At 40.0% G+C, this 15046-nt stretch overlaps 1 long non-coding RNA gene across 2 annotated transcripts in view; it reads left to right on the forward strand.

The window, feature by feature from the left end:
- LOC128666231 (uncharacterized) overlaps positions 1-6576 on the forward strand; it is a 74446-nt gene extending 67870 nt beyond the window's left edge. For both annotated transcript variants that reach the window (XR_008403222.1, XR_008403223.1), the window contains exon 4: positions 6292-6576. This is a non-coding gene — a long non-coding RNA (uncharacterized LOC128666231). The remainder of the gene's footprint in view (positions 1-6291) is intronic.
- The last annotated feature ends 8470 nt before the right edge of the window (positions 6577-15046 follow it).

Here is a 15046-nt window from a genome sequence, read left to right on the forward strand (position 1 = left end):
GATTCAGAAGATGATACCTGTGTCATTTGTTGCAATGCCAAAGTGGAGCCCAATAGAAATTTATGTACTAACTGTATTGATGCTACTTTAAATAAAAATCAATCTGTACAAATTGAACAAATTTCACCAAACAACGAGGGGAGAGTTATGCCGACTAACTCGCCTCACGTGTCAGTACCTACATCTCCCGCTCAGAGGGAGGTGCGTGATATTGTAGCGCCGAGTACAGCTGGGCGGCCATTACAAATCACATTACAGGATATGGCTACTGTTATGACTGAAGTTTTGGCTAAATTACCAGAACTAAAAGGTAAGCGTGATCACTCTGGGGTGAGAACAGAGTGCGCTGATAATATTAGGGCCATGTCAGACACTGCGTCACAGGTGGCAGAACATGAGGACGGAGAACTTCATTCTGTGGGTGACGGTTCTGATCCAAACAGACTGGATTCAGATATTTCAAATTTTAAATTTAAACTGGAAAACCTCCGTGTATTACTAGGGGAGGTGTTAGCGGCTCTGAATGATTGTAACACAGTTGCAATACCAGAGAAAATGTGTAGGTTGGATAAATATTTTGCGGTACCGACGAGTACTGAGGTTTTTCCTATACCTAAGAGTTACTGAAATTGTTACTAAGGAGTGGGATAGACCCGGTGTGCCGTTCTCACCCCCTCCGATATTTAGAAAAATGTTTCCAATAGACGCCACCACAAGGGACTTATGGCAAACGGTCCCTAAGGTGGAGGGAGCAGTTTCTACTTTAGCTAAGCGTACCACTATCCCGGTGGAGGATAGCTGTGCTTTTTCAGATCCAATGGATAAAAAGTTAGAGGGTTACCTTAAGAAAATGTTTGTTCAACAAGGTTTTATATTGCAACCCCTTGCATGCATTGTGCCGATCACGGCTGCAGCGGCATTCTGGATTGAGTCTCTGGAAGAGAACATTGGTTCAGCTACTCTGGACGACATTACGGACAGGCTTAGAGTCCTTAAACTAGCTAATTCATTCATTTCGGAGGCCGTAGTACATCTTACTAAACTTACGGCGAAGAATTCAGGATTCGCCATTCAGGCACGCAGGGCGCTGTGGCTAAAATCCTGGTCAGCTGATGTTACTTCTAAGTCTAAATTGCTTAATATACCTTTCAAAGGGCAGACCTTATTCGGGCCCGGGTTGAAAGAGATTATCGCTGACATTACAGGAGGTAAAGGCCATGCCCTGCCTCAGGACAAAGCCAAGACTAGACAGTCTAGTTTTCGTTCCTTTCGTAATTTCAAAGCAGGAGCAGCATCAACTTCCTCTGCACCAAAACAGGAAGGAGCTGTTGCTCGCTACAGACAAGGCTGGAAACCTAACCAGTCCTGGAACAAGGGCAAGCAGACTAGGAAACCTGCTGCTGCCCCCAAAACAGCATGAATTGAGGGCCCCCGATCCGGGATCGGATCTAGTGGGGGGCAGACTTTCTCTCTTCGCCCAGGCTTGGGCAAGAGATGTTCAGGATCCCTGGGCGCTAGAGATAATATCTCAGGGATACCTTCTGGACTTCAAATACTCTCCTCCAAGAGAGAGATTTCATCTGTCAAGATTGTCAACAATCCAGACAAAGAAAGAGGCTTTTCTACGCTGCGTACAAGAGCTCTTGTTAATGGGAGTAATCCATCCAGTTCCACGATCGGAACAGGGACAGGGGTTTTACTCAAATCTGTTTGTGGTTCCCAAAAAAGAGGGAACTTTCAGACCAATCCTGGACTTAAAGATCCTAAACAAATTCCTAAGAGTTCCATCGTTCAAGATGGAGACTATTCGGACAATTTTACCTATGATCCAAGAGGGTCAGTACATGACCACTGTAGATTTAAAAGATGCTTACCTGCACATACCGATTCACAAAGATCATTACCGGTACCTAAGGTTTGCCTTCCTAGACAGGCATTACCAGTTTGTGGCTCTTCCATTCGGATTGGCTACAGCGCCAAGAATCTTCACAAAGGTTCTGGGTGCTCTTCTGGCGGTACTGAGACCGCGGGGAATCTCGGTAGCTCCATACCTAGACGACATTCTGATACAAGCTTCAAGCTTTCAAACTGCCAAATCTCATACAGAGTTAGTGCTGGCATTTCTAAGGTCACATGGATGGAAGGTGAACGAAAAGAAAAGTTCACTCGTTCCACTCACAAGAGTTCCCTTCCTGGGGACTCTTATAGATTCTGTAGAAATGAAGATTTACCTGACAGAGGACAGGCTATCAAGACTTCAAAGTGCTTGCCGCACTCTTCATTCCATTCAACACCCGTCAGTGGCTCAATGTATGGAGGTAATCGGCTTAATGGTAGCGGCAATGGACATAGTACCCTTTGCACGCTTACACCTCAGACCACTGCAACTGTGCATGCTAGGTCAGTGGAATGGGGATTACTCAGACTTATCCCCTTCTCTGAATCTGGATCAAGAGACCAGAAATTCTCTTCTATGGTGGCTTTCTCGGCCACACCTGTCCAGGGGGATGCCATTCAGCAGACCAGACTGGACAATTGTAACAACAGACGCCAGCCTTCTAGGTTGGGGTGCCGTCTGGAATTCCCTGAAGGCTCAGGGACTATGGAGTCAGGAGGAGAGTCTCCTGCCAATAAACATTCTGGAATTGAGAGCAGTTCTCAATGCCCTCCTGGCTTGGCCCCAGTTGACAACTCGGGGGTTCATCAGGTTTCAGTCGGACAACATCACGACTGTAGCTTACATCAACCATCAGGGAGGGACAAGAAGCTCCCTAGCTATGATGGAAGTATCAAAGATAATTCGCTGGGCAGAGTCTCACTCTTGCCACCTGTCAGCAATCCACATCCCGGGAGTGGAGAACTGGGAGGCGGATTTCTTAAGTCGTCAAACTTTTCATCCGGGGGAGTGGGAACTTCATCCGGAGGTCTTTGCCCAAATACTTCGACGTTGGGGCAAACCAGAGATAGATCTCATGGCGTCTCGACAGAACGCCAAGCTTCCTCGTTACGGGTCCAGATCCAGGGATCCAGGAGCAGTCCTGATAGATGCTCTGACAGCACCTTGGGACTTCAGGATGGCTTACGTGTTTCCACCCTTCCCGTTGCTTCCTCGATTGATAGCCAGAATCAAACAAGAGAGAGCATCAGTGATTCTAATAGCACCTGCGTGGCCACGCAGGACTTGGTATGCAGACCTGGTGGACATGTCATCCTGTCCGCCTTGGTCTCTACCTCTGAAACAGGACCTTCTGATACAGGGTCCCTTCAAACATCAAAATCTAACTTCTCTGAAGCTGACTGCTTGGAAATTGAACGCTTAATTTTATCAAGACGTGGGTTTTCTGAGTCAGTTATTAGTACCTTAATACAGACTAGGAAACCTGTTACCAGAAAGATTTACCATAAGATATGGCGTAAATACCTACATTGGTGTGAATCCAAAGGTTACTCTTGGAGTAAGGTTAGGATTCCTAGGATATTGTCTTTTCTACAAGAAGGTTTAGAAAAGGGTTTTTCTGCTAGTTCATTAAAGGGACAGATCTCAGCTCTGTCCATTCTGTTACACAAACGTCTGTCAGAAGTTCCTGACGTCCAGGCTTTTTGTCAGGCTTTGGCCAGGATTAAGCCTGTGTTTAAAACTGTTGCTCCACCATGGAGTTTAAACCTTGTTCTTAATGTTTTACAGGGCGTTCCGTTTGAACCCCTTCATTCCATTGATATAAAGTTGTTATCTTGGAAAGTTCTATTTTTAATGGCTATTTCCTCGGCTCGAAGAGTCTCTGAATTATCAGCCTTACATTGTGATTCTCCTTATTTGATTTTTCATTCGGATAAGGTAGTCCTGCGTACTAAACCTGGGTTCTTACCTAAGGTAGTTACTAACAGGAATATCAATCAAGAGATTGTTGTTCCTTCTTTATGCCCAAATCCTTCTTCAAAGAAGGAACGTCTACTGCACAACCTGGATGTAGTCCGGGCTCTAAAATTTTACTTGCAGGCAACTAAGGAATTCCGACAAACGTCTTCTCTGTTTGTCATTTACTCTGGGCAGAGGAGAGGTCAAAAAGCTTCCGCTACCTCTTTCTTTTTGGCTTCGTAGCATAATTCGTTTAGCTTATGAGACTGCTGGACAGCAGCCCCCTGAAAGAATTACAGCTCATTCTACTAGAGCTGTGGCTTCCACTTGGGCCTTCAAGAATGAGGCCTCTGTTGAACAGATTTGCAAGGCTGCAACTTGGTCTTCGCTTCATACTTTTTCCAAATTTTACAAATTTGACACCTTTGCTTCATCGGAGGCTATTTTTGGGAGAAAGGTTCTTCAGGCAGTGGTTCCTTCTGTATAAAGAGTCTGCCTATCCCTCCCGTCATCCGTGTACTTTTGCTTTGGTATTGGTATCCCAGAAGTAATGATGACCCGTGGACTGATCACACTTAACAGAAGAAAACATAATTTATGCTTACCTGATAAATTCCTTTCTTCTGTAGTGTGATCAGTCCACGGCCCGCCCTGTTTTTTAAGGCAGGTAAATATTTTTTAATTTATACTCCAGTCACCACTTCACCCTTGGCTTTTCCTTTCTCGTTGGTCCTTGGTCGAATGACTGGGAGTGACGTAGAGGGGAGGAGCTATATGCAGCTCTGCTGGGTGAATCCTCTTGCACTTCCTGTAGGGGAGCAGTTAATATCCCAGAAGTAATGATGACCCGTGGACTGATCACACTACAGAAGAAAGGAATTTATCAGGTAAGCATAAATTATGTTTTTATATGTTGTGTATACAGGTGGCCCTCGGTTTACAACAGTTCAATTTGCACCATTTCAGAATAACAACCTTTTTTTTTGTTTTGTCATGTGACTGCTATTGAAAAGCATTGAGAAGCAGTGCATTGATTAAAATAGCCAGTAGGTGGAGCTGTCTGCTTGTGTTGCAGCAAAGATATGCAAGCCAAGCAAGCTGAAATTAATCAGTTTAACTAGACCTGAGCTATCAAGCAGCTTGCAAAGGAACAAGATCTTCCTGTCTATTAATCAGTCCAGATTGGAATGCATAGAAAGAACTGTTTGCAGAAAAATGCAAGTGAAGTCTGTGTTGTGTGATTATTTTATTAGGTTTATAATGCTATTTAGCATTTAAAGTGTTCATTTCAAAGCTTTAAAAATAATGTATTAGGTGTTACTTATGACAATTTTGAGAGGGGCCTGGAACCTAACGCCCTCACTTCCCATTGACTTACATTATAAACTGGGTTTCAATTTACAACGGTTTCGATTTACAACCATTCCTTCTGGAAACTAACCCCGGCGTAACCTGAGGACTACCTGTATGTGTGTGTGTGTGTGTATGTATGTATGTGTGTATATATATATATATATATATATATATATATATATATCCACTTGGGTAATGCACACTGTGATGACTATTAATCTACTTATTTGAAATTCTGTGTCATTGAATTGTCTTTCTTTTTATTATGCATTTGTTGATTTTGCATTTCTACTGTTTTAATAATTTAATATCTTCTAAGTGGTTGTGAAAATGTAAGTATAGTAACAGTCTTTGCAAGTTTGCAAATCAATGCAGATGCACTAAATACTGTACATGAAAACTGCACCAGAAGCAAAATTAAAAATAAATAAATTGAAAGGTGGCCGCCTGGAAGTGTTAAGCCTTGCGATGTTGTACCTAAGTAGATATATGGCCTATGAAAAAAGATTTTAACACTCTGCTAAAATACTTTACGGATTATTAAAGGGTTGAAAAATTCCTTTACTAGAAAGTATATTCTGCTGTTGTCATGGTGACCTTGAATCCTATAATAAGTCATCGTTTATGGCAACCGGATATTTCATTTCTCCTTCCAAATTGCTTTGTCAGGGTGAGGTAGTAGATTGTATAGTTGTAAGGTAGTGATTTTTACCTTGTTATGGAGATAACTATACAATCTGTTACCTTCCTTGCACAGTGAACTTTCCACACCGACAGACCAATAATATATTTGCCACTGTTTCTAGGAATGTGTTGTAAACTGATTTCTTTTGCCGTTTCAGGAGACATTTTGTTGTGGACTTGCTCCCTCTACTGGTCCATTAAAGAACTTATTTTGCTCTGTAGTTCTGAAAATATAGATGGATATTATAGATCTCATAATCTTAAATGGACATGAAATATGTTCTATCCAAATCACAAAAGAAAAATGTTGGTCTTCATGTACCTTTTTAATATTTAGTTCCATTAAATATTTAGGTAAGTTGTGATCAAATATTGAACATAATTTTTTTTTCTTTCAGCACAGAGGTGCCAGAGAAGAATACAAATAGACCTGTAGGAAGAGGTAGTAGGTTGCATAGTTTTAGGGCAGGCATTTTGCCCAGCAGGAGGTAACTATACAACCCGCTGCCTTTCCTAGGGTTTTGTACTTGCAACAGCAGTTGGTTTTACTGACAATGCTTATTCTAGGGATGGAACAGGTTCTTAAATCTGCTTGAAAAGAGAAATAATGGGAATTCTGACACAGTCTGTATTTTTTATCGTTGTTTCACACTCTTTATATTAAATAAAATAGTTTCATTGAATATGGCTCTTCAGTTATTTCCAACTAAATTACATGTCTGTGTGTTTGTGCTCTCTCACTCTCTCTCATATATATCATATATACACAAACCTATAAGCACACAAACACATATAAACATACATATAAGCATACATACACACATACTGTACATACACAATCACTTTCAATAAAAGACAGAACCAATACTTAAGGTACAGTATTGTTTTACACAATTTTATATCCAAACTAATGAAAATGGAATCAATTATCTGAAATTACCTTTCTAAGTCTAAATTTGCCAATCTGTTGGTTGACCTTACAGAGAGATTCCTTTTTGCAATCATTACGGTAGCACATGAAGACGATTAGTCTAGACAGTTAAAGGGTTGCGTCTTCCCTAAGGTAAAAGGGGTGTTAATTAATTTTAGAAATTAAAATATGAAAATATGTGTTGCTTGCATTGGAAAGTCAAAATTAAACTTTAGATTTAGAGCATGTAATTTAAGACCCTTTTTAAAATCAGTCTATTTTCAAATGTACTTTGTTCTTTTGGTGTCTATTGTTGAAAAAGAATATGCACATATCCTACACTAGTGGGAGCTAGCTGCTGATTGGTGCCTGCACACTTTTTCTCTTGTGATTGGCTAACTAGATGTGTTCAGCTAGCTGCCAGTATTTCTTCAGCAAAGGATAACAAGAGAATGAAGCATATTTGATAATACAAGTCAATTTAAAAGTTGTTTAACCTTATATGTTCTATCCAAATCATGAATTAAATGTTTCTTCTACCCACCTCTCTCTCCCTCTATTTTTTTAGGATGCTACCTGTAGTGTTGTTTTCCGTAGAGGTCTGCTAATGTTGCCTTTTTTCATGTAATCTCTTTTTAACTCCTATTGCAAGCACTTTTTTGGGGATTGTTGTGCTGCGGTCACCCCACTCTTTCCTGTGCCACCTCATGCAGGGCAAAAGTAATTACAGTATTGTTGGGAAAATTTCTTTATTCTGCAGCCCTAATATGGCCGCCAAACTCCTCCTTCCTCCTTCTTGTGTTTGTTTGAAATTGCACCCAGCAGTGTGCGTGAATGGACTGAATAACATTAAGACACTAGGGCAGACACATTGCGCATGCGCAAAACTACAGCGCGCATCATGAATTTTACAAGTAAGAGCCTGATTATTGGATGCTGCTTCACAATAGACACGCCCACCGGATTATCTGGGAGGAGGCCATCGTATTACGGCCAAATTTGCAAAGGTATTTTTTAAAATACTTTTTTTCTTTTGCCCTTCATGAGGTGGCACAGAATGGAGTGGGGTGCCCGCAGCACAACGGTCCCAAACAAGGTGCTTGTAAACTGTCCCTTTAAGTTTTTATGTATACTACAAGGGTCTTTCTACAGTCTGTTTAACCCCTTTTCCAGTCTGGAGATACTGCACAAATAGAAGGAAGATCGTGCTCAGCATTAGTTGGCAAGTAGTCAAAAGCAGCAAAGAGATGTGAACTGTGTCAGCAGTATAAAGCTATACCAATTTGTATGTGCAGTAATTGGTGCAATGAAACCGTAATGGGCTCCTTAGTTTGTTTGTTTTCTATTAGATTATTTTATTATTGACAGTCAGTAAATTAAATACTACTGCTGACCTCCTCTAATAAGTGCATTCATACACTGCATTATATAAATATAGGGGATGGGTTTATAAATGTTGCAGATATCAATAAAGACACTGGAATTTAGTTATAAACTATACAATTTCTTATGTTGCTAGCATTGAGCACATTACTCAAATGGGAACAGCTGCATTGTCTGGCGATATAGCTGCGTCGTTTTCTTGTTTACTGTAACTTATAGCAACAAAAGGCAAAGGGGCTCTGTGAGCAGGCACACACATGATCTCATTTTACATATTCCAATTGCTGCACCGTGATTGGATGATGAAAAATGTCAGTCGTGCTGAAAACCCAGACAATGTGCGGTCAGGCTGCGGCCCTGTTTAAAAGGTACAGGTAACTTTCATACCTTTAAAGGGACATTCTAGTCAAAATTAAAATGTCATGTCTCAGATAGGGCATGTCATTTCTTTCATGTAATTAACAAGAGTCCATGAGCTAGTGACGTATGGGATATACATTCCTACCAGGAGGGGCAAAGTTTCCCAAACCTCAAAATGCCTATAAATACACCCCTCACCACACCCACAAATCAGTTTTACAAACTTTGCCTCCAAGGGAGGTGGTGAAGTAAGTTTGTGCTAGATTCTACGTTGATATGCGCTCCGCAGCAAGTTGGAGCCCGGTTTTCCTCTCAGCGTGCAGTGAATGTCAGAGGGATGTGAAGAGAGTATTGCCTATTGAATGCAGTGATCTCCTTCTACGGGGTCTATTTCATAAGGTTCTCTGTTATCGGTCGTAGAGATTCATCTCTTACCTCCCTTTTCAGATCGACGATATACTCTTATATTTACCATTTCCTCTACTGATTCTCGTTTCAGTACTGGTTTGGCTTTCTACAAACATGTAGATGAGTGTCCTGGGGTAAGTAAGTCTTATTTTCTGTGACACTCTAAGCTATGGTTGGGCACTTTATTTATAAAGTTCTAAATATATGTATTCAAACATTTATTTGCCTTGACTCAGAATGTTCAACTTTCCTTATTTCCAGACAGTCAGTTTCATATTTGGGATTATGCATTGAATTATCATATTTTTTCTTACCTCAAAAATTTGACTTTTTTCCCTGTGGGCTGTTAGGCTCGCGGGGGCTGAAAATGCTTCATTTTATTGCGTCATTCTTGGCGCGGACTTTTTTGGCGCAAAAATTCTTTTCCGTTTCCGGCGTCATACGTGTCACCGGAAGTTGCGTCATTTTTTGACGTTATTTTGCGTCAAAGATGTCGGCGTTCCGGATGTGGCGTCATTTTTGGCGCCAAAAGCATTTAGGTGCCAAATAATGTGGGCGTCTTTTTTGGCGCTAAAAAATATGGGCGTCATTTTTGTCTCCACATTATTTAAGTCTCATTATTTATTGCTTCTGGTTGCTAGAAGCTTGTTCACTGGCATTTTTTTCCCATTCCTGAAACTGTCATTTAAGGAATTTGATCAATTTTGCTTTATATGTTGTTTTTTTCTTTTACATATTGCAAGATGTTCCACGTTGCAACTGAGTCAGAAGATACTACAGGAAAATCACTGCACAGTGCTGGAGCTACCAAGCTAAGTCTGCTATAAACTTTTGGTATCTGTTTTCTCCAGCTGTTATTTGTATTGCATGTCATGTCAAACTTATTAATGCAGATAAAATTTCCTTTAGTACTGTTACATTACCTGTTGCTGTCCGTCAACATCTAATTTTCAGAGTGTTCCTGATAACATAAGAGATTTTATTTTTTAAATCCATTAAGAAGGCTATGTCTGTTATTTCTCCTTCTAGTATACATAAAAGTCTTTTAAAACTTCTCTTTTTTTCAGATGAATTTTTAAATGAACATCATCATTCTGATACTGATAATGGTTCTTCTGGTTCAGAGGTTTCTGTCTCAGAGGTTGATGCTGATAAATCTTTGTATTTGTTCAAGATGGAATTTATTCGTTCTTTACTTAAAGAAGTGTTATTTGCATTAGAAATAGAGGATTCTGGTCCTCTTGATACTAAATGTAAACGTTTAAATAAGGTTTTTAAATCTCCTGTAGTTATTCCAGAAGTGTTTTATCTCCCTGATGCTATTTCTGAAGTAATTTCCAGGGAATGGAATAATTTGGGTAATTTATTTACTCCTTCTAGACGTTTAAGCAAATTATATCCTGTGCCATCTGACAGATTAGAGTTTTTTGGGACAAAAATCCCTAAGGTTATGGGGCTGTCTCTACTCCTGCTAATGTACTACTATTCCTATGGCAGATAGTACTTCATTTAAGGATCCTTTAGATAGGAAAATTGAATCTTTTCTAAGAAAAGCTTACTTATGTTCAGGTAATCTTCTTAGACCTGCTATATTTTTAGCGGATGTTGCTGCAGCTTCAACTTTTTGGTTAGAAGCTTTAGCGCAACAAGTAACAGATCATAATTTTATAGCATTATTATTATTCTATAACATGCTAATAATTTTATTGGTGATACCATCTTTTGATATCATTAGAGTTGATGTCAGGTATATGTCTCTAGCTATTTTAGCTAGAAAAGCTTTATGGATTAAACTTGGAATGCTGACATGTCTTCTAAGTCAACTTTGCTTTCCCTTTCTTTCCAGGGTAAATAATCATTTCGTTCCTTTCCTCACAACAAGGAACAAAAGCCTGATCCTTCATCCTCAGGAGCGGTATCAGTTTGGAAACTATTTCCAGTTTGGAATATATCCAAGCCTTATAGAAACCTATAGCCAGCTCCTAAGTATCTATGAAGGTGCGGCCCTTATTCCAGCTCAGCTGGTATGGGGCAGATTACGTTTTCTTCAAAGAAATTTGGATCAATTCCGTTCTTAATCTCTGGTTTCAGAAACATTGTTTCAGAAAGGTACAGAATTGGCTTCAAGTTAAGGCCTCCTGCTAAGAGATTCTTTTCTTTCCCGTGTCCCAGTTGACACGGCAAGGCTCAGCATTTCTGAAATGTGTTTCAGATCTAGAGTTGGCTGGAGTATTTATGCCAGTTCCAGTTCTGGAACAGGGGCTGGGGTTTTATTTTATCTCTTCATTGTACCTAAGAAGGTCAATTCCTTCAGACCAGTTCTGGATCTATCATTATTGAATCGTTATGTTAGGATACCAACATTCAAGATGGTTACTGTAGGACTATCCTGCCTTTTGTTTAGCAAGGGCATTATATGTCTACAATAGATTTACAGGATGTGTATCTGCATATTCCGATTCATCCAGATCACTTTTAGTGTCTGAGATTCTCTTTTTAGACAAGCATTACCAGTTTTGTGGCTCTACTGTTTGGCCTAGCCTCAGTTCCAAGAATTTTTTTCAAAGGTTCTCGGTGCCCTTCTTTCTGTAATCAGAGAATAGGGTTTTGGTATTTCCTTATTTGGACGATATCTTGGTACTTGCTCAGTCTTCTCATTTTCGAAGAATCTCATACGAATCGACTTGTGTTGTTTCTTCAAGTTCATGGTTGGAGGATCAATTTACCAATCAGTTCATTGATTCCTCAGACAAGGGTAACCTTTTTAGGTTTCTAGATAAATTCAGTGTCTATGACTCTGTCCTTGTCAGACAAGAGAAGTTTAACATTGATATTAGCTTGTCAAAACCTTCAGTCACAATCATTCCCTTTGGTAGCCTTATGCATGGAAATGTTGGGTCTTAGGACTGCCGCATCAGATGCGATCTCCTTTGCTCGTTTTCACATGCGACCTCTTCAGCTCTGTATGCTGAACCAATCGTGCAGGGATTACTCAAAGATATCTCAATTAATATCTTTAAACCGATTTTACGACACTCTCTGACATGGTGGACAGATCACCATCGTTTAGTTCAGGGGGCTTCTTTGTTCTTCCGACCTGGACTATAATCTCAACAGATACAAGTCTTACAGGTTGGGGAGCTGTGTGGGGGTATCTGACGGCACAAGGGGTTTGGGAATCTCAGGAGGTGAGATTTCCGATCAATATTTTGGAACTCCGTGCAATTTTCAGAGCTCTTCAGTCTTGGCCTCTTCCGAAGAGAGAGTTGTTCATTGTTTTCAGATAAGACAATGTCACAACTGTGGCATACATCAATCATCAAGGAGGGACTCACAGTCCTCTGGCTATGAAAGAAGTATCTCGAATTTTGGTTTGGGCGGAATCCAGCTCCTGTCTAATCTCTGCGGTTTTTATCCCAGGTATGGACTATTGGAAAGCGGATTATCTCAGTCGCCAAACGTTGCATCCGGGCGAATGGTCTCTTCACCCAGAGGTATTTCTTCAGATTGTTCAAATGTGGGAACTTCCAGAAATAAATCTGATGGCTTCTCATCTAAACAAGAAACTTCCCAGGTATCTGTCCAGATCCCGGGATCCTCAGGCGGAGGCAGTGGATGCATTTTCACTTCCTTGGAAGTATCATCCTGCCTATATCTTTCCGCCTCTAGTTCTTCTTCCAAGAGTAATCTCCAAGATTCTGAAGGAATGCTCGTTTGTTCTGCTGGTAGCTCCGGCATGGCCTCACAGGTTTTGGTATGCGGATCCTGTCCGGATGGCCTCTTGCCAACCGTGGACTCTTCCGTTAAGACCAGACCTTTTGTCTCAAGGTCCTTTTTTCCATCAGGATCTGAAATCCTTAAATTTAAAGGTATGGAGATTGAACGCTTGATTCTTGGTCAAAGAGGTTTCTCTGACTCTGTGATTAATACTATGTTACAGGCTCGTAAATCTGTATCCAGAGAGATATATTATAGAGTCTGGAAGACTTATATTTCTTGGTGTCTTTCTCATCATTTTTCTTGGCATTCTTTTAGAATACCGAGAATATTACAATTTCTTCAGGATGGTTTAGATAAGGGTTTGTCCGCAAGTTCCTTGAAAGGTCAAATCTCTGCTCTTTCTGTTCTTTTTCACAGAAAGATTGCTATTCTTCCTGATATTCATTGTTTTGTACAAGCTTTGGTTCGTATAAAGCCTGTCATTAAGTCAATTTCTCCTCCTTGGAGTTTGAATTTGGTTCTGGGGGCTCTTCAAGCTCCTCCATTTGAACCTATGCATTCATTGGATATTAAATTACTTTCTTGGAAAGTTTTGTTCCTTTTGGCCATCTCTTCTGCCAGAAGAGTTTCTGAATTATCTGCTCTTTCTTGTGAGTCTCCTTTTCTGATTCTTCATCAGGATAAGGCGGTGTTGCGAACTTCTTTTGAATTTTTACCTAAAGTTGTGAATTCCAACAACATTGGTAGAGAAATTGTGGTTCCTTCATTATGTCCTAATCCTAAGAATTCTAAGGAGAAATCGTTGCATTCTTTGGATGTTGTTAGAGCTTTGAAATATTATGTTGAAGCTACGAAATCTTTCTGTAAGACTTCTAGTCTATTTGTTATCTTTTCCGGTTCTAGGAAAGGCCAGAAAGCTTCTGCCATTTCTTTTGCATCTTGGTTGAAATCTTTAATTCATCTTGCCTATGTTGAGTCGGGTAAAATTCCGCCTCAGAGAATTACAGCTCATTCTACTAGGTCAGTATCTACTTCCTGGGTGTTTAGGAATGAAGCTTCGGTTGACCAGATCTGCAAAGCAGCAACTTGGTCCTCTTTGCATACTTTTACTAAATTCTACCATTTTGATGTATTTTCTTCTTCTGAAGCAGTTTTTGGTAGAAAAGTTCTTCAGGCAGCGGTTTCAGTTTGAATCTTCTGCTTATGTTTTTTGTTAAACTTTATTTTGGGTGTGGATTATTTTCAGCAGGAATTGGCTGTCTTTATTTTATCCCTCCCTCTCTAGTGACTCTTGTGTGGAAAGATCCACATCTTGGGTAGTCATTATCCCATACGTCACTAGCTCATGGACTCTTGTTAATTACATGAAAGAAAACATAATTTATGTAAGAACTTACCTGATAAATTCATTTCTTTCATATTAACAAGAGTCCATGAGGCCCACCCTTTTTTGTGGTGGTTATGATTTTTTTGTATAAAGCACAATTATTCCAATTCCTTATTTTATATGCTTCGCACTTTTTTTCTTATCACCCCACTTCTTGGCTATTCGTTAAACTGATTTGTGGGTGTGGTGAGGGGTGTATTTATAGGCATTTTGAGGTTTGGGAAACTTTGCCCCTCCTGGTAGGAATGTATATCCCATACGTCCCTAGCTCATGGACTCTTGTTAATATGAAAGAAATGAATTTATCAGGTAAGTTCTTACATAAATTATGTTTTTAAACAACTTTCCCATTTACTTTTAGTGTTTGATGATTAAATCCAGAAAGTAGTTCCGGGTCCTCTGTGATGTCAACAGGATGGTCTGCTGCCCGTAGTGGTGGTTGTGTACTTCCAAATTACAACCAATCGAAGAAGATGGCTGTATGAAAGTAGAAAACAGGCGCAGCCAGATTCAAATGCAGATTATTTATTGCAGAGTAAGTAATATCACAAAATACATACTCACAAGCGTTTAAAAATACATAAAGCAAGTTCAATGGAAAACGATCCTTCTGGTGTTATTCTTATGTCCTAAGCCAAAACAACCATCTCGGTCGGAATATACCAAGTCTGGATGAAGAGTGCCGGAGACTATTAAGACACTGCCAGTATTATAATAAAAAACTCTACATACGTTTAGTCTGAGTACGCTCAGACTTTTTCAAGAGTGTAAAATGTATGCTTGCGAGTATGTATTTTGTGATATTACTTACTCTGCAATAAATAATCTGCATTTGAGTCTGGCTGCGCCTGTTTTCTACTTTCATACAGCTAGTTCTTGTGAGCCATACAGATAACGTGTTCATGCCCGGGGAGTTATTTAAGAGTTAGCACATCACAGCACTAATTGGCTAAAATGCAAGTCAATAGATAATAACGAAAAAGTC

This window comes from Bombina bombina, chromosome 7 (genome assembly GCF_027579735.1).
Source record: "Bombina bombina isolate aBomBom1 chromosome 7, aBomBom1.pri, whole genome shotgun sequence".
Lineage (NCBI taxonomy): Eukaryota > Metazoa > Chordata > Amphibia > Anura > Bombinatoridae > Bombina > Bombina bombina.